Below are 18,888 nucleotides of genomic sequence, written 5' to 3'. Positions count from 1 at the left end.
AGACAATCAAGTTGTTCTTTAAATTCGTTTATTTGCCATCTAGCAGGCGAAACGCGGTTTGAAGCAGACTCTCAGTGATTTTGGCCAGTCCTAATTTACGTACATTGTAAATCGTGTGCGATATTTGATTAAAGAGTTCGCTGAGACTTGCAGCACCGCCACTTGTTGTATGATGCTAACTTACTTCGCCAGTGATAACTGTCACTATGCACGATACTGATTTGCACGTCACGTAAATCAAATTCAGTTCGAAGCTTTAAAATGGCCTTAACTTGCATACGACTGAATGTCGGCTTAAGCGAGCTTCGCCCAGGACGCTCGTCGTGATTGTCAGGATTCGGTCAACTAAGGTTCGCAGATGCACCGAAACGGGTTTTAATTAACAAAACAATAGTTTATTACAAAATAAAAAAATAAGATTAAGATACAAATACGTATGGACGTAAAAAGTAGGTATACGCGCAGTGGCATAAATACAAAGACGCCGCTGATGCGAGAAGTATGTAAGTACAGAATAGACGGACGAAAGAATAATTTGGAACTCGCGGATACGCAGCTGAGCGATGACGGGCGCGATAGCTGAAAATAAGCGGGGACAAATAAAGACGCGGACATTGTCCCAACAGAAATGTAATACGGGAATACGCAACAATGTAACAATAAACGCGAACTTATAAGTATAATGAATACAGACGTGGATTGATAAGTAACTGTCAACAGACGCGGATTTATCGTTTAAATGCCGAACGTACACGGATTTTACAAGTTAAAGGCTAACGAACGCGGTTATACCGGCACGACAGTATGTTGATTACTTTGCGTGGCTTTAGTCGCGTCGTTTGCATGGGCTAGGAGCGGATACACCGGCAAGGCGTCGCTTAGTCGAGATCTCTCGGCCGAAGCGGAGAGCACTCCACACCTGTGATCGCAACAGTGCGAAGATAATTTTTGGTAGGCTTTGAGCGTCGGTGACCGAGGATCGAAAATTCTTGGAGGAGACAGAGTGCGTTCCACTGTTCGAGCTGGTCGTTGCCGGCGGTTTAAACTTTGGTGCCTCTTGGCGCATCAAGCCTCAGGATCTCCTGGTCGAGGCAAAAAGCATTCTACCCCGGTTTCAGCCTGTTAAAAAGCGGATTAGGATTAGATGCTTGCACAAAACGAGTAAATCGAGAACGGGCCCGCTGAGCTCCGGCATCGCCTTTTTATACCTAAAAAAGAGATGGGGCCAAAGTTACGGGGCTCAACGTGATTGGTGCCACTCTTGATCGCGGTGCCGAGGAGCCTGTTGCGGCGCGATTGGGAACGACGGTCCTTGACACCGTCGTTGTGTTTAGCGGAGTTCGGTTCGGTTCGGCTAAGTCCGCGCTTTTAGATTTAGCCGCGAAACGACGATCGATTTATCGTTGTCGTATAAATGTCATTGATTGTGTCTACAAAACAAGATAAGAATACGTGTATGTCTGTATGCTAACACTGCTCAGAACGGAATGCAAGAAGATTAGGATTGATTTCTGCAAGAAGTTTTTCAAATCTTTATTCCTTTGGGAACGTGTAATTTTTTTGTTGCGATGTTACGATTAATTTTTCAAGGGTGCCATTGCTCTCACAGAGCTTTTCTGGAAATTATGTTAGTAACGTTATCTTTCACCGATCGATAACACCGTGCGATTACTTCAAATTTACCGTACTTTGAGAGCTGCGAAACTAGACCTTTTTACGGGGATAACAAATCTGTCAGAACCGGTTCTTGGCTTTTTTGGCAGAGTGACCTCGCATTGTAAAATTAAAAAAAAAAAAATAACGATACATAATTACATTTAAAATTAAATACTAAAGTGGCGTTCCTGAGATTTCTCATACCTAGCTTTAAAATCGAGAATCTGTTTAACTTGCTATTGATCTTTGTTACGACCACGAAAAACTGCAACTGAGCACCAAAAGTTATTACGTCACAGTACATAAATGTACAAAATTTTGAATTTAAAAATTAAATAAATTTAATTTTTACTCCGACAAATAATATAATTAAGTGTTATAATATAAGTGTAATAATATAATAAAGTGTTTAAACAAAATTTTTTAAGTTTAATCTTTTAACCAAATTTACAGTTATATTGGTACCAGATTGGATAAATTAAACAGTTATATTAACCAACTATCTGAAACTGAAAAATATGGATTAAAACGTAAATGGAAAAAGTCGCATATTATTCGTTACCACATTGGAAGTGCAGAGGATCGCAAGCATGTATTATGGACCATAATGTAAATTTATAGCTATGATAACGTGAGATGCAAGTATTAAAAAAAAATATTTTGTAGAAAAAAGAAATTAATATTATAATTAAACGTAGAAACTTTTACTGTGTTACTCGTATATAGAATGTCTAAAATAAAATTTTAAATAAAAAATCCGTGGGGAGGTAATAAAAATTTAAATTAAAGTCAAATGTTATTTCAAATTATTTTGTAAAATTGGCAATCATGATCAAAACTAATCAATTGAAACGCTTAGGCGCACGAGATATAAAAAATTGGGATAAACGTAACAAGTAACGGCGAGTATTTTTTTGTAAAGGAATAAGCGGAATCAAGTTGCGACGATAAACTAGACAAACGCGCTCGCATTTACATAATTTTGCGCTAAAAGAAGTTCTTTGACGTGTTTGCAGAGCACGTTATTAGTATAAGGTGTTTATTTGTCTTTTTAGAGGTACACCAGGACTTTCGTATCCCATAGCTTTTTTTTACATTCTTTTTCATAAACAATATTTACCAACTTAATACTTAACATATAAAAACATATAGAAACATGACATTACATAACACTTTCGCCGCTTTTTCTTTCCTTTCTATTTCCTTTTCCTTCTCTTTAACATTTCCTCCTTTACTTTTACATTTTTCTGCTCGCCACCTTTGAACCTTTCTACTCCTTCGTTTTACATCATACCTTATCTTTAACTTATTTCTATTTTTACAATCTTCTGTCTTCTTATATCAATTCCTGAAAATAAAAGTTTTATCCTACGCCTTTTTATACCTCTACCTTATTACTTATGCGCCGAGAGAGAGAGATCACACTTTCATTCATACCTTAACCTAACCGCCTTATTTACCTCAAATCCTACCCTGGACCCCCGCTTCCGACGCTTTTTATTTTACTTTTCTTTTTTTTTCAACCTCTTTTATACTTCCTTTCACTCCTAATTTTTCCCTTGTCCGTTCCAGTGCTTCTAAGCATTCCGCCTCTCTTCCTTCCCCTCCAAAAATTTCCTCTACCATCTCCTCCCAACTATTCTCGTTTCCCCAATCTATGCATTCCTCCCATATATGTTCCCATGTCTCGTCCTTTTTCAAACATATTCTACATTTTCTTTTTTTTTCCCCCTCCCAATATTTATTTCCCCTCATTTCCTCCCCTAACCTAAACTTTGCGATCCTTTGCCATTTTTCTTCTTTCCATCTTATCTTCAAATACCCTGGTATCCCTTCCTCTTTCACCATTTTATAATATTTATTGAACCTTGATCCTCTTATCTTTTCCAATCTTTCCTCTCTTTGCCATTCTTTATCTTTTTCCATCAAATATTCCCCCCGTATTTCCCCTCTTTCTCTTAGATCTTCCACATCTTTTCCAGACCACCCAAATCTTTCAAAAAATTCCTTTCTTTCTTTTTCCCATTTTCCTTTGCTTCTTCCCTCCCTTGCTCTTCCTCTCACTTCTTCCCAGCACCATTTAGCTAAAACTCCTCCTTTCCCTTCTTCTAATCGTTTTTCATATTTCCAAGCTCTCAATCCTGCTCTTCCTTTCAGTTTATCCCTCTGTAGCTCTTCTCTCACCATATATCCTGGTACATATCTTCTTACTCCCAGTACCCATCTCAAGTATTTTTCCTGTAATATCTCCACCTCTTCTCTTTCCTTCCATCCCCATATTTTCACGCCGTAATTAATAACCGACCATACCAATTTATCAAATAGCCATATTCTTTTACCCCAATATTTTCCGAATTTTCTTATACCTATACTCCAGACCTGCCCCATAATTCTTGCCGCTCTTTTTATTCTGTCTTTTACATGCTCCTTCTACTCTCCATTTCTCGTGATTATGTATCCCAAATACTTGAAACTTTTTACTTCCTCTATTTCTTCCCCTTTCCAAACCCATTTGACTTTCTTTCATCTCCCTCCCCCCTTTCTGCACCTCATTATCTTTGTTTTTTTTACATTCACTTCCAGTCCCTTTTCTTTTACATATTCTTTCATATTTTTAATCATCCCTTTCATCCCTGCTTCATTTTCTGCCAGTAGTGCAATGTCATCCGCGTATGCCAGCGAGTAAACTCTCTTGTCTTTTATTCTTATACCCCTTCATCCTCCTTTTTCTAATTCTTTGTCTCTGTCTGCCAACAAAAGTGTGAACAAGCTGGGGCTAAGCGGACAACCCTGCCTTACTCCCTTTGTCGTCCAAAAACTTTTCCCTTCTTTATCCTTCACCTTAACTTTATTCACCGTTTCCTTTAATATTTCTTCACATCTTCTTATCAATCCCTCTCCTATCCCTCTTTTCTTCATTGCTTCCACCAATTTTCTCCTATCTACTGAGTCAAAAGCCGCTCTCATATCAATGAATGCTATCACCATTTTCCCTTCCTTTTCCTTTATCTTCTTGTTTATCATATAATTTAACACATATATCTGATCCACTGTCCCCATGTCTCTTCTAAAACCGGCCTGACTCTGTGGTAGTATTCCTTTCTCTTCTATGTCCTTCCTTAATCTTTCTGCTAACACAGATGCGTACACCTTGTACGCTGTCTGCGTCAGTGTTATTCCTCTATACTCTTCTACTTTTTCACTTTTTCCTTTTTTTAACACCGGAACCACCACTCCTTCTCTCCATTCCTCCGGCATCCCCTCCCCTCTCCATACCCTTTTACACATCTCCCATAATTTCTCTTTTACTTCCTTCTCTCCCCATTTCCAGATCTCATTTTCTAAACCATCGCTTCCTGCTGCTTTTCCTTTTTTCAACCTTTTTATTACATTTTGAAATTCTTCTCTATTTATATCTTCCTCATTATCTTTTACTCTCTCTCCTCCTATTTCTTCTCTTACTCTCCATTCCACTCCACCTAACATTTCTTTAAAATATCCGTCCCATTTTTCAATCTTTATTTTTTCTTCTACTTCCTTCCTTTTCTTTCTTCCCTTGTTTACAACTTTCCACACTTCTCCCTCTGTTCTAATCTTATCTATTTCTTTCTCCCATCTCACCTTTTCTTGCAATTTTTTCTCCTCACACAGCCTTTTATATTCTTCTTTCATCTTTTTATAATTCTCCTCGCTCCCCTCCCCCTTTCTCCATTTTCGCATTTCCTCCTTTACTTCGCCTTTTTTCCTTCTACAATCCTCATCCCACCATCTTTCTTTTTGTTTTTCCCCCACCTCTTTTTTCATTGCTTTTTTTACTAATTTCTTTGTTTTTTTCCAGTTCCTTACTAAAACTTTTCCAATTTTCCTCCGTATTGTTTTCTCTTTCTTTTCTTTCTTTATATTTTTCCTTGAAAATTTTCCACTCCTCCTTGCTCCAATCAAGTCTCATGCACTTTTTCTTACCATATTTAGAACTTCTCCTCTTTCCTTCTTCCCTTTTTATCGTCACTATTAAGGGTAAGTGGTCTGAGTCCACTTCCTCCCCCACCTTCATTTCTACTATTTCTCTTTTTGATTCCACGTTACTAATCACATAGTCTATCACTGTTTTTCCTCTCCCCCCTACATATCCACTCACCTTCTTCATCTCCTCCTGTACATTCATTGACTATTCCCCATCCCGTTTCTTCCAGAACTTTACAGAATTTTTTTTCTTTCCCTGTAATTTTTTTATCCTTTGTTTTCCTTTTCCTTTCTTCCTTATCTTCTTCTCCTTTTTCATCATCCCATAGTCTGCCCTCCTCTCCTGTTCTCACATTAAAGTCCCCCCCTATCAAATATCTCGTTCCTTCCTCTTTTTCATCCATCCAATTTCTCATATTTTCTATCATGTCTTCTAAATCCTCATTTACATATACCTCTGCTATTTTCCACCATACTCTTCCACATTTTATCTTTATTCCTATCATTCCTTTCTTATCTTCGAATTCTAATTCTCCTTCTCTTTCCAATTCCTCCTTCCATCCCATCACCATTCCCCCCATTGCCCTCCCTTTATAATTTTTCTTTTCTGTCCCCTTATTTAACCATTTGTAGCCCTTTGGCAGTCTGCTTCTTAACCCCTTCCATTTTTTTTCTTCCAAACAAGTTTCACACATATAAATCACGTCCCACTTCTCCATGTTCTTTCAGAAATCTTCATCCTTGTTTTCTATTCCTGCCAAGTTCCAAAAAACTATTCTTACGTGTATATCTTTTGTCTTTGTTTTTTTCCTTTCACTCTCTTTTTTCTCCTCTTTTTTTTCTTTTTTCCCTTTATCTTTCACTTTTCCATTTTTTTCCTTATCCTTTTCTTTTTTTCCTTCTTCTTCTTTTATCCTCTTCTTTTTCAACTCGTATCCTTCTCTTCTTCCGCCCCTTTTTAAAAACTTGCATTCATTCTATCCACTATCACCCTCTTCCTTTTATTTCCTTTTTTTTCAAACTCTTTTGCTCCATCCCATTTTCTCAATTCCTCCTTTAAATCGTCCCTCAGAGCACGTTATTAGCGCTAACATATTATGCTTTCTTTGCTTTATTTATGAAAGACAAAGATAGAAAACGTACTAATGTTTACAACATACTTTCAAATACTCGACTTTAGGGGTGCGTTTTACTTAACGTCTGCAAAGCTTTTAAAATAATTTAAATAAATTTATGATTAAAGAAATGTTAAATAAAGACAAATGCTCACAACCGTTGCAAACATTAATGTGCATTTTTTAAATTGAGTTTTCAGAAACATGTTAATAACATCAATGCATTATTCTATCTTTATTGTTCACGAAGAGTCAAAACACGCGCGCAATTCAGTCAAAAAATAGGAGAGAAATTTGTGGTTTACAACACCTTGTATTTACACTGTACAAATTAATTATTACAATATCGTTCTCTGCGAGAGAGAAAGGAATTAGAATCGTAAGTCGACCAAATTAACGAAATTAGATACAAAAGGACATCCGTTAGTTAACCACGAATCACAGACTATATTAGCGCGTCGAAACAAGAACGACTTATCGAAGAAAAGTGAAGAAGTGCTCGCAAAGAGGCTCCTTTTATAGCCGCGTCCTTCGAAAACAATCTATGTTATTTACAGGTTCCCCGAATATTCTCGAAGTAATACTGCGAACATAACGGAGTTTTTGCGTTACCTGTTGTCATTTTCACAAAACAATCTCGAAAGACGAAGCTCGACCGCATGTTTATGCGCGTTCGCTTTCTCAAAAAGCGACAACGAGAACGCGTGCTTTTTTAGCGCGAAGCCACAGCTGTGGTCTGTTTATGCGAGATACAAATATGACAATTAATTCAACGTTTCTTAAACATTTGTCTTTCATAAATAATAAATAAAAAATAGAATAATATAATATATTAGCACTAATACCACGCTCCTCGCAATCGCCCAAGATCTTCACCGATAGCACTTTTGTTGCGTCCGAAACGTCCCAAATTTTACTCGCCGGGAATCAGGGTATAAAAAGAACTGAGATACTGGTTTGTCTAATAAAAATGGACTTAATTTGCTTCTTAATGAAATACTATTTACAAATATTTTGTCATGTTTACGGTTTCATAAAATTTCTAAGTGTGCGCAAGTTCCGGGCTTGATGACGCGGCAACAGCGGATGTCTTTTGTGAGTGTTTTGTGTGGAACGTTGTTATGCTTTCTGGTTTTGTCCGGATTAAATAAATTATGTAGTTATGCTTTCTTTATGCCACGTTTATTAGAGTACTTCAAAAAATATTTAAAAAGCGCGAATTTTGCGCGCTTCCGTAAGCATTGCGCATCACGCGGCTGCGTGTTTCCGACCGGCGCCGTGTGGAGTCATTGGCCCGTATTCTGAGCTCACTTATAGAAGCGTTTTTAGTTAAAGACGCCTCTAAAAGTGATTTTATAAAAGTGGTCGTAATTTGAACTCATATTTAGAAGCACCTTTAAAAGTGATAGTCACTTTTAGCCTAAATGTGTGCTTTTATCTCAAAAAAGCTATTCTGAACCCACTTTTATAGCACATTTATAGGCTTTCGCTAAATGTGCCGTTAAATGTGGTCTGTAGCACATTTAGCGGCACATTTAACGAAAATCCAATATAGCCGCACCCATGCGATTTGACAGGTAAACCCGTATCGCGACTTAACTAATTAGTAGCGACGTTAATTAATTAAATTAAAAAAAAATATACGCAAAGTTTTTAGAAGTAAACAAAACTCCATGTAGTAAAATTAATTATATTAGAACGATTAAAAAAATTTCAATTTTGAAAATGCACGTATATATAAAAAGTGCCTTCAACTTATCGTGAGTGTTGTAAGAATAATTTCAATCATCTTAAGTTTGTTCTCAGTCACTGCACTGCTGAACTGATTCACACTAGTGCAATAAGTTGGAATAAATCAAATATAATTTGTTTTATTCTAACTTACTGTACCAGTTACAGCGTGTAGCGACTGCAAATAAATTTTTTAATTACCTTAAACATGTTAACCGTGAATATTGTTCACGAAATTAATTATGCGATCGAAGTTCGGGAAGTAAATGCAGTTCGTGATTGTAATCCGCGAGATTTTCGGAATAAAATAAACTCGTTTAAAAGAGTAACAGCAAACGTAACTTATTTTTTTAAACTTAACATTTGTTACACCGTGGTACGGTGCAGGCGTGGGTCCGTTCGCCGGAACGATACCACACACCGAGATGAGCTGTGTGTTAGGTGGAATAAAGATTCTTCCTTTTGATATCTCGAGTGTACACTTTATTTTTCCTGGTGATTGAGTTACAGTAAATACGCGTCACGTGACGTTTGATAGGAATGCCCGCGATAGCTTCCGAGCCGTCGCTCATATACTCCGCCAAGTTGCAACCTCAATGAGTTTCGGCCGCGGTGGTTGACCGGAGAGGTTCGTCAACCGTACGGACTTATTTTAATCGTCGTGTATAAGTTCATCGCCCTGTTTCGACATCGGGCGATAATCCCGAGGTCCTTGCCCAATTGCAAAAGTGTAGGGCGATTTTTGGAAATGGCTTGCAACCAGAGCGCATTCTTTAGAATGCTGCTCAGGTTACAACACATTTCAAACTTTTTTTCATGCCAAATAATATTATATGGCCAATATTCATAATCCGTCCTTATTTTAAAGATTGTTTTAAGTACAGTTTTATTTGGTTTTAAACCAATTACAGAATCATATCATCATCTTAAGACATTGTTTAAAATAATCTTGAAATAAGAAGTAACTATGAATATCGGTCTATAATGAGATATTAATCCCAGTAAAATATTAAGATGAGCATACGCATGGTTCCAAAGTTTTAAAGAAGTGAAAGTGATATTTTCTCATAATTCATCACTTTTCACATTTTTATAGGAATCAATATCGACCCATCATTTAAAAAATATAAAAAAAACATGAATTTTTGCCGTCACTCTTTATAATAAACGGAAAGTTAGACAGAAATATCGGTTAATTAAAGAATATGTGCGTTTTTTGATCGCGTTAAAGAAAAAAAAATTAACTGGTACACATAAATGTACCTTTGTCTTGTGCTAAATTTAATAAACCAAAAAGAAAAAAAAACAAACAATGATAATTACCGAAACTATAGACGGAGATAAACCCGCGACTTCAAACAATTTTTCCGGCTTGCTCACTTCGCGCAAAGTGATTTTCGGTACGATATCCCTAATTCAAGTCGTCGTTGCCCGTTGAGTTACAATGTACGACGATGGTATAAACGCCACGACGAAATTCTAGAAGTAAGTCACGAATCGTGTCGCTGCCCGTTGAGTCACAATGTACGACGATGATATAAACGCCACGATACGTTTACGCGATCGTTTCGATCGCATCGTGTCACACACGCGTTGTCGCATCATTTCGGTCGCACGTCGTCGCATCGTCTTGCTCGCGTGATGTCTTTAACCACGCCTCGCGTATCGCCGCACCGCTCGCTCGCGCGTCGTCGCATCGTTTCGCTCTCGGTCGAATATAATTGTTGACATCTCATAAATAAACGCCCAAATTAAAAAATGGTATGGGACTTTCATACTTGTATTTAAGAGATCTATCTACTCATACCGGGTTAATAAGTTGTAACAAAACACCCTGTATACACGCAACGCAACCAACTTACAAAACGCACGCAAAAACAACCTATGGAATGTCAAAAATGTTCGAAACGCAACTCTCTCCACGGTATACAAGCCGCGCGGCGCGCTATTACAAAGAAAAAATCAATACGTTTCTCGATATGAATTTCGAGCTCGAGAAACCCGAAAATCTTCTTATCACGCACATGGAACGTGCCGTGGCAGGCGCAAATTTTTACACGAGATCCTTTTTACCCCGAAGCTCTCCACGCACAATGTTCTTAAAGTACTCGCCGCACGCTGCTCTCACGCGGTGGCCGCCTGCGATGCAACGTCCCTCGACGCGGCGAACACAGCACACCGTAATACAGCAAGTTCTCCCGATGGCTAGGTGCACCAGGATATTCCCGGTATAATCCCACGGCGCGGCCATGACCATCGTCGCCGTCTTTAACTCTGCACCGTTGCGGTCCTCGTATCGGTACTCTGCGCAGGACATGCCAATCACGTGTCTGGTACATGCTGCTCGCAGGCTTCTACTGTGTATAAAAATGAATTCAAAATGTATAGAAAATGAGTTATTACAAAATTAGAGATTGATGATTAACGCTGCGGGGATGGTAACGCGGTCATGGCCGGTTTAATTAACGCGAAAAGGCGGGTGGAAAGTCCTTCGATTATACGAGTCACGCGGAGACACGCGATGAGCACGTGGCCGGTAGATGAGATCCGCACTGAGTTTAACAATGAGTTTTCACGTGTGAGTTTTCCTGTAAGTCGAGATTTGTCTGTCTAAATGTATTTGAGAGCTCGCCCTGAGTTGAACTGAAATCACAATTGTATAAATTATGAGACCAAACGCTGCAAAATCAAATGAGCTACTAAGCACGAGGTTCAACACGCCTCGTGCTGCAGGATAATGTTTTCCAGATAATTCTTGGCGTGTTGCACACGGCGAGGATGATCTGGATGAGTTGTACTGGAGACAAAGCGATAAGTTGTACAATGAGTAGCACGGTGAGTAAGAATTCTCAGAGAAGCACACTGCACGTTGTTGCACACGAGGTGATGTTTGGCACAGCTAAACGAACAATGATAAGCCTTGAGCCGGCAACGCCTTTGAGAATCGGAGGCAATAATCGAACGACGGATCGATATTGATTCATCGCCGGCAATCGGCCACGAGGTGCTGCCCCCGCGGCGGTAACATGAATAATTAGTTAATTCAAATCTTTGAACACACTGCTTCTCTCTAAAATCTTGTTCCGGTTCTGCTCCTGGTCCAGCCCTTGGCTGGAACCTGTATGCGAAATATAATTACTTGTGACTGAAAAAAATCCCAGCCCTCCGTCACAGAACGGGCACTCACAGTACGATACTATCAGTAACTCGTCGGTTACTCTCCCTCGTCGTGATCAATCCCGCAGGGCAGAAAATCAATGATCCTCACGGGCGGAAAATCAATGGATTTTTGTGGGCGGAAAAATCAATAGATCCTTTCTCGTGGGCGGAAAATTGATGACACTTTTCTGACGGTGTTGGCTTACACGCACAACGTCGTCGTCGTGCACTTTCCCAAGAACGGAAAATCGATGGATCGTGGTTTTCGGTCTCCATACGACTGTAACAAGACCCGTAAACAGGCCCGTTACCAAACTGACCACACCGGCGCGATGGTTCGTTATCTCACCGGTACCGCCGAATTTTCCGTGAATCGGTATGTAAATCGGATCGGTAATCCGACACCGAAACCGCGAGGTAAAACAGGACCTCGTTACTTAAAGGCGCCTCTAAATGTGTGCATAGAATACGGGCGACTTTATCAGCGCGTCTCTAAAGTTGGTCACACATTTAAAGGCGACTTTATAAAAGCGCCTCTAAAAGTGAGCTCAAAATGTGGGCCTTTGTCTTTTGTGAGCTGTCACGGCGGCCTTTAACACGACTAGTTTCTCTGTGAATTAAAGTAGAGTCAGTTTTTCCAAGGGATAGAACTTCTTCAATTCTTGTAATACGATATCCAAATTAAATAATTTTTGATATCTTGCTTTTGTTGGTCTCTAGTTGAATACACCTTTCAACAGTCTAAAAACAACAGGATTCTTTCCAACACTGTTTCCATAGATTAGAGATACCGCAACTCTAGCTGTAATGAGCGTCCCGTATGATGCTCTGTTTTCGAATTTTTTTGTAAGCTATTTAACTATATGACTGGTCTGTGGGTTGATCCCGTCAAAACTTTCTTCAAAACTGAAAGCTGCCGATTCTCGTAGATCTTTAGAATATTATTTCAGCGTTGTATCCGATATTGAGCTTAAAAGAATATTTATTGTACTTTTTTCTATATTCTGTCTCATGAATATCTGTCGAATAATTTTCCGGCCATCAATCCTATCTTCTCAGCTAAAGGATGGTATTTCTTCTTGCAAACCGATAATAACAGATCTCTATTAGGTTTGAAGTAAATTGATGGGGCCACAAGCATGGTTTTCCACAACCATGCTTGTGCATGGAAAACCATGGTTGTGCTTTCCAATTGGGTACAATCAAAATTCCTTGTGCCTGATTCGCCTGGATTTTCTTTAGAACTTTCAAAATTACTGCATGTAGTGGAAAGGTGTAAAAATCGAAATCAGACCAAATTAAGGTGAAAGCATCAACTCCATAAGCACCGGGATCCATTGGTCTCAGATTGCAGACGGGCAACATACGCACACTAAGCACAATGCCGTGTCCGTGTGCGCCCGCAGCGCCTGCAACGCCTCGGCCAGCGTCGGCTGCTGGAAGAGCGCAGACGTATGTCATATCTGACTCTGTCTCTCTAGAACTACAGCCGACGTCGTGATAAACTCATTTCTCACCGATGAGCAAACCTGTAATTTTTTCTTTTATTGCGCAACAGAACATTATTCAATTAAATTATGTACATACGTATATTGATAAATAAAATTTTATTATAAAATTAAATACTGGCCCCATATTAAATGTTATACAGGGTGTTTGAAATAAGGTTTCCTTTCCGGTAACTGTAGATAGATATCGGGAATACAAATCGAAAAGTCAGATATTATTTAGTAAAATTCGTAATCATTACCGAGTAAGAAATTACTGAATTTTGACGAATTAGCGCGGAGCACATAATAAGTCGGGCGCGGCAGGTGAGAGCGGGTGGGCCTTAGGGAGAGAACGGGGGTGAAACGCCGCGCGACAATTGTGGGGTGGGGGTGGGAGGAGTCAACGCGTGGTGTGATAGACAATTGTCGCGCGGCGTTTCACCCCCGTTCTCTACCTAAGGCCCACCCGCTCTCACCTGCCGCGCCCGACTTATTATGTGCTCCGCGCTAATTCGTCAAAATTCAGTAATTTCTTACTCGGTAATGATTACGAATTTTACTAAATAATATCTGACTTTTCGATTTGTATTCCCGATATCTATCTACAGTTACCGGGAAGGAAACCTTATTTCAAACATCCTGTATAATGTATACCGCAATTAAATAATCTAAATAAAAATAAAAATAATAAAAAAAATAAAATATAAAGAGAATAAATAAAATCCACTCTTGGCCAACGTGTACGTATTGTTTTTAAACAAATTACTTATTAATACACATATATTAAAAAATAATTACATGTAATATAATAATAAAGTATAAAAGAATTAATAATTTTGCTGTGTACACCTTTTTTTGTACATACGCACACGTTGTTGCTCAACGGAAACCGCGAGAAGGTGGTGGTCTCTTCCGTCAGGAGGAAATATAAAAAATTGTTTTTTATTATTTAAAATTAAATTAGATAATTAAATAATTAAATAAATAAATAATAAAATAATTAAAAAATTTTAATTAAATAATAAAAACAATTTTTTATATTTCCTACAAATAAAGAAAAAGTGAAAAGAGAACAAAGAATAGATTAGAAGAATAGATAAAAGGATAGGTAAAAAGAACAAGTAAAAGGATAGATAAAGTGAACAGATTTAAAGGATAGAGAACAAACATAGTATAGAACAGTTGTAAAGAAAATAGAAAAAGATAAGTATAGAAGAGCAACAAAAGTAACAGTTATGATTGTTAATTAAGATCACTTTATACAATTTATAATGTATAAAAAGATTAGAAACAGTATTCCATATACATATATATGTATATATAAATGTATACATATATGAATGAACTGTTTACTATTATAAGTTATAAATATTATATATCCATACAATAATATACAAAGCTATTAACAGAATAATATCCTGTTTTTTTATTATAAATTGTCTAAAGTGATCCTCACATTAAAAAAAGCGTATACATGCTTTATTTAATTCTGCAATATATATACATATATATATTGATGGTGTCGATTTTAAAACTTTCCATCTTAATACTTTTTTTTGTTTTAATTTTCAAAGAAAAAAGTTTTAGACCAAAAAGAGAAAACAAAAAATAAAATGTGTTTTATATACAGTTACTCCCAAAAGTATTCGGACACTAATAAAATTTTGCTATGTAGTGATGTATCCGGATAACGTACAAAAGAAATTGACTGAATCATTTTTTTTACAAAACATTATATATTTCTCTTCAATGTTTTACATTTCTAGTCTAATAAATTTTTGTATTTAATGTTTAATAATAATATAAGTGAAAATAAGTTTATTTGGTACCTTACAAAGTATTCGGACAGTTTAAAAATATTTTTTTATAAACTAAAGTTAACATTAATATTTGGTGGCATAGCCTTTTTGTTTTAACACTTCTCTTAATCGTTTGGGCATATTTTTAATTATTATTTGTAAATAATTAACGCTAATTATACGCCATTTTTCTATTAATCGCTCTTTTAATTCTTTTTTATTTAAAATTGGTGTTCTACGGATGTTACGATCGAGTTCTTCCCATAAATTTTCAATTGGATTTAAGTCCGGACATTGTGGTGGCGGATGTAACACTTTGGGACAGTTATATAACAAATATTCTTGTACAATTCTTGATTTATGTTTAGGGTCGTTATCTTGATAAAACTTAAAAGTCCTTCTAATATTTAAATTTTCTGCGGATTTTAACAAATTACTTTTTAAAATGTTTAAATATTTGTTTTTATCTAAGATATCACCGATAAAAACAAGCTCACCGACTCCAGAACTTGTTACAGCCCCAAACCATACACTGCCGCCACCGTGTTTGATAGTTGGTTTTAAATTTTTCCGATTGAATTGTTTATTTTTCTTGCGCCACACCGTTCTTCTTCCGTCACTTCCATACAGGTTAAATTTGCTTTCATCGGCAAATTTAACCTGTATGGAAGTGACGGAAGAATGTGAAATGAACAATTCAATCGGAAAAATTTAAAACCAACTATCAAACACGGTGGCGGCAGTGTAATGGTTTGGGGCTGTATAACAAGTTCTGGAGTCGGTGAGCTTGTTTTTATCGGTGATATCTTAGATAAAAACAAATATTTAAACATTTTAAAAAGTAATTTGTTAAAATCCGCAGAAAATTTAAATATTAGAAGGACTTTTAAGTTTTATCAAGATAACGACCCTAAACATAAATCAAGAATTGTACAAGAATATTTGTTATATAACTGTCCCAAAGTGTTACATCCGCCACCACAATGGGACCAAATCCAATTGAAAATTTGGGAAGAACTCGATCGTAACATCCGTAGATTTTAAATAAAAAAGAATTAAAAGAGCGATTAATAGAAAATGGCGTATAATTAGCGTTAATTATTTACAAATAATAATAAAAATATGCCCAAACGATTAAGAGAAGTGTTAAAACAAAAGGCTATGCCACCAAATATTAATGTTAACTTTAGTTTATAAAATACTGTACCAAATAAACTTATTTTCACTTATATTATTATTAAACATTAAATACAAAAATTTATTAGACTAGAAATGTAAAACATTGAAGAGAAATATATAATGTTTGTAAAAAATGATTCAGTCAATTTCTTTGTATTACATCACTATATAGCAAAATTTTATTAGTGTCCGAATACTTTTGGGAGTAACTGTATCATTAACAAGGAATAAATTCCGTTTTAATGTTATATTTATAACATGTTATACTTTTTCCAAAAATTCTGTGTCTCAAAAAAAATTATTTTGCTTTTTATAAATATAATTAATTTATATAATTGTTTAATACATTTTAACAAAATAAAAAAACTAAATTTATTTGGCAAAAGTTATTGTTACTTTTTAAATTGCATTTTTGTTATATAATAATAATCTTATATTTATTTTTTATATATCTATTTAAAGTTAACTCTATACTTTGTCATTTTATTGTTATTATATTTTTTAAATAAAAAAGGAGTACAATATCTAATATTATTCAATGTGCACAAGGAAAAATTGTATAACGCGCTTTTGCATTAAGTTATATTAATAAAGTATCCTCAGTTTGAATTAACTAAGTGCATCCATATTCTTCAAAATGAGTGTGGAAACTTCTGAATTTTGATAAAATATTGTTTTAAATTATTTCCATTTTAAGAGTGTTTTTTGTCCTTTTGTACTTTTATTTACTCCGGGTTGTGGCATATTTCTTGATTTCAGCTAGGTAGGTCTGTCAAATATGACTTGAATATATGATCACAGAATATGACAGTGTTATCTTGATATACCCAGCTAAAAAGTATACATAGCTATACTTTCATATTAGCCAAAGCCAGAAATGCCAGAAGGAAGGTCTTGCTGAACTGAGAACAGTTTTGAATCTTCTTCAAATCATAATTTTTTTTATTTGTAAAGATGCAGAAAATGTTAATAGTACTTTTCCACATTGGGTCACTTCTTAAATTTCTTGATTTTTTGATAATTATTGGCAATCTTGAATTTCTTGACTTTTTTAAATGTCTCGACTTTCTTGAACTTCTTGACTTTCTTGAAATTCTTGAATTTCTTAACTTTTTAGAATGTCTAGACTCTCTTGAACTTCTTGATTTTCTTGACTGTCTTGAATTTCTTGACAATCTTGAATTTCTTGACTGTCTTGAATTTTTTGACTTTCTTATCTTTATTCAATTTCTTGAATTCCTTGAATTTTCTTCAATTCTTTAAATTCAAGATTGATGTATTTTTTTATTTTACGTTGATATAGTATATCTTCAGTATTATTAATGTTATGTAATTTCTTTTGGAGTATTATATAATATCGATGGAAGGATTATGAAGTTGAGGAATAACTTTAGTTTAATTCAAACTTTCATATAATTCAAAATATACGTTCTAAATCAACATTAACGATATAAACATTTGATTTAATTGATTTTCGTTGTGCACATCATAATCTTAATGACTAGTAATCATTGTTTTTTTTAAATTATAGAATTATCTTAAAATAGTATATATTATAATTTTTATGTAACAATCTTAAAAATTAAAGTCAAAATTTCTGATAATTATGTAAATAAAATTTGCCAAAAAAATTTAATTTTATTAGTTAAATTTTAAAGCAAACACTTTCAATAAAATTATATATTTTTGTCAATAAAAAAACAAAACAATTTTATTTATCTACACATTAAAAATTAAAAACAATCTTTTTCTCTATTTGGTCTTGTAATTAATATATGAATATTACTTGTATATATATTGTATTAAATAAAGCATAAAATCTTTTAATTTTTTGGAATAAAATTTCACTGAAACTATTAAAATGGTACTTCAAAAGATAATGATAATATTGTCAAATACAAATAGTGACATTTTGTTTCTTATAATAACATTCATTTTGTGGCAACCATAGAAAAAATTTTTAATTTATAATCGTTATTTCAAATAATTATATTTTTTTAATTATCGAGTGAAAAATTATTCCAAAAAATTAAGAAAAAATAAACAAATCGAATATTCAATATTTTAATAATAATGAAGGTTTACAAAATCAAGATGTGTCACACCAGAGATCAGGACCCCGTGGTTCGTCACTTCCACAGTATTTTATGACTCCAAACCCTCTCTGTGTGTGTGTGTGTGTGTGTGTGTGTGTGTGTTTTTTCGCGTTTTTTGGATTTAACGCGTTTAAATCCGAAATTTACAAACTACAAATTCCATTTTCTAATATTCTCGCTGTGTCATGCGACAATGCTTCCGTCATGACAGGAAAATATTTATCTCTTAAAACAAAATTGGAAGAAAAATGTAAAAATGCACCAACATTATCATGTCCTTTCCATTCTGCTGCATGTGCAGTAATACCTCATATTTGCGAAGAATTTTTAAGAAAAATTTTTACTTATATTAATAATAGCCCAAAACGTTTAGCCATTTTCAATGAATTTACGGAATGTTTCCAAAATAATACGCATAAATTATGAAAAATTGTGCGACACTCGATGGCTGACACATTATTCTTTTGTCGACAGAGTTTTAGAATCGTAGGATTCAATACAATATTTTTTACACGACATGGTCGTTAATGAAAAATCAAAGCCTGAGGAATATTTATTATCTTTAATGGTTAACGTAGAGACAAAAGCATACTTTCTGTTTTTAAAATATATTTTAAATGTTTTCAATACTTTTAACGCGTACTTTCAAGCCGCCGAAACAAAAATTTATTTACTACAATCTAAATCTGTCGATTTTCTT

This window comes from Cardiocondyla obscurior, linkage group LG07 (assembly GCF_019399895.1).
Source record: "Cardiocondyla obscurior isolate alpha-2009 linkage group LG07, Cobs3.1, whole genome shotgun sequence".
NCBI classification, from domain to species: Eukaryota; Metazoa; Arthropoda; class Insecta; order Hymenoptera; family Formicidae; genus Cardiocondyla; species Cardiocondyla obscurior.
Note: the sequence above shows the minus strand (reverse complement) of the source record.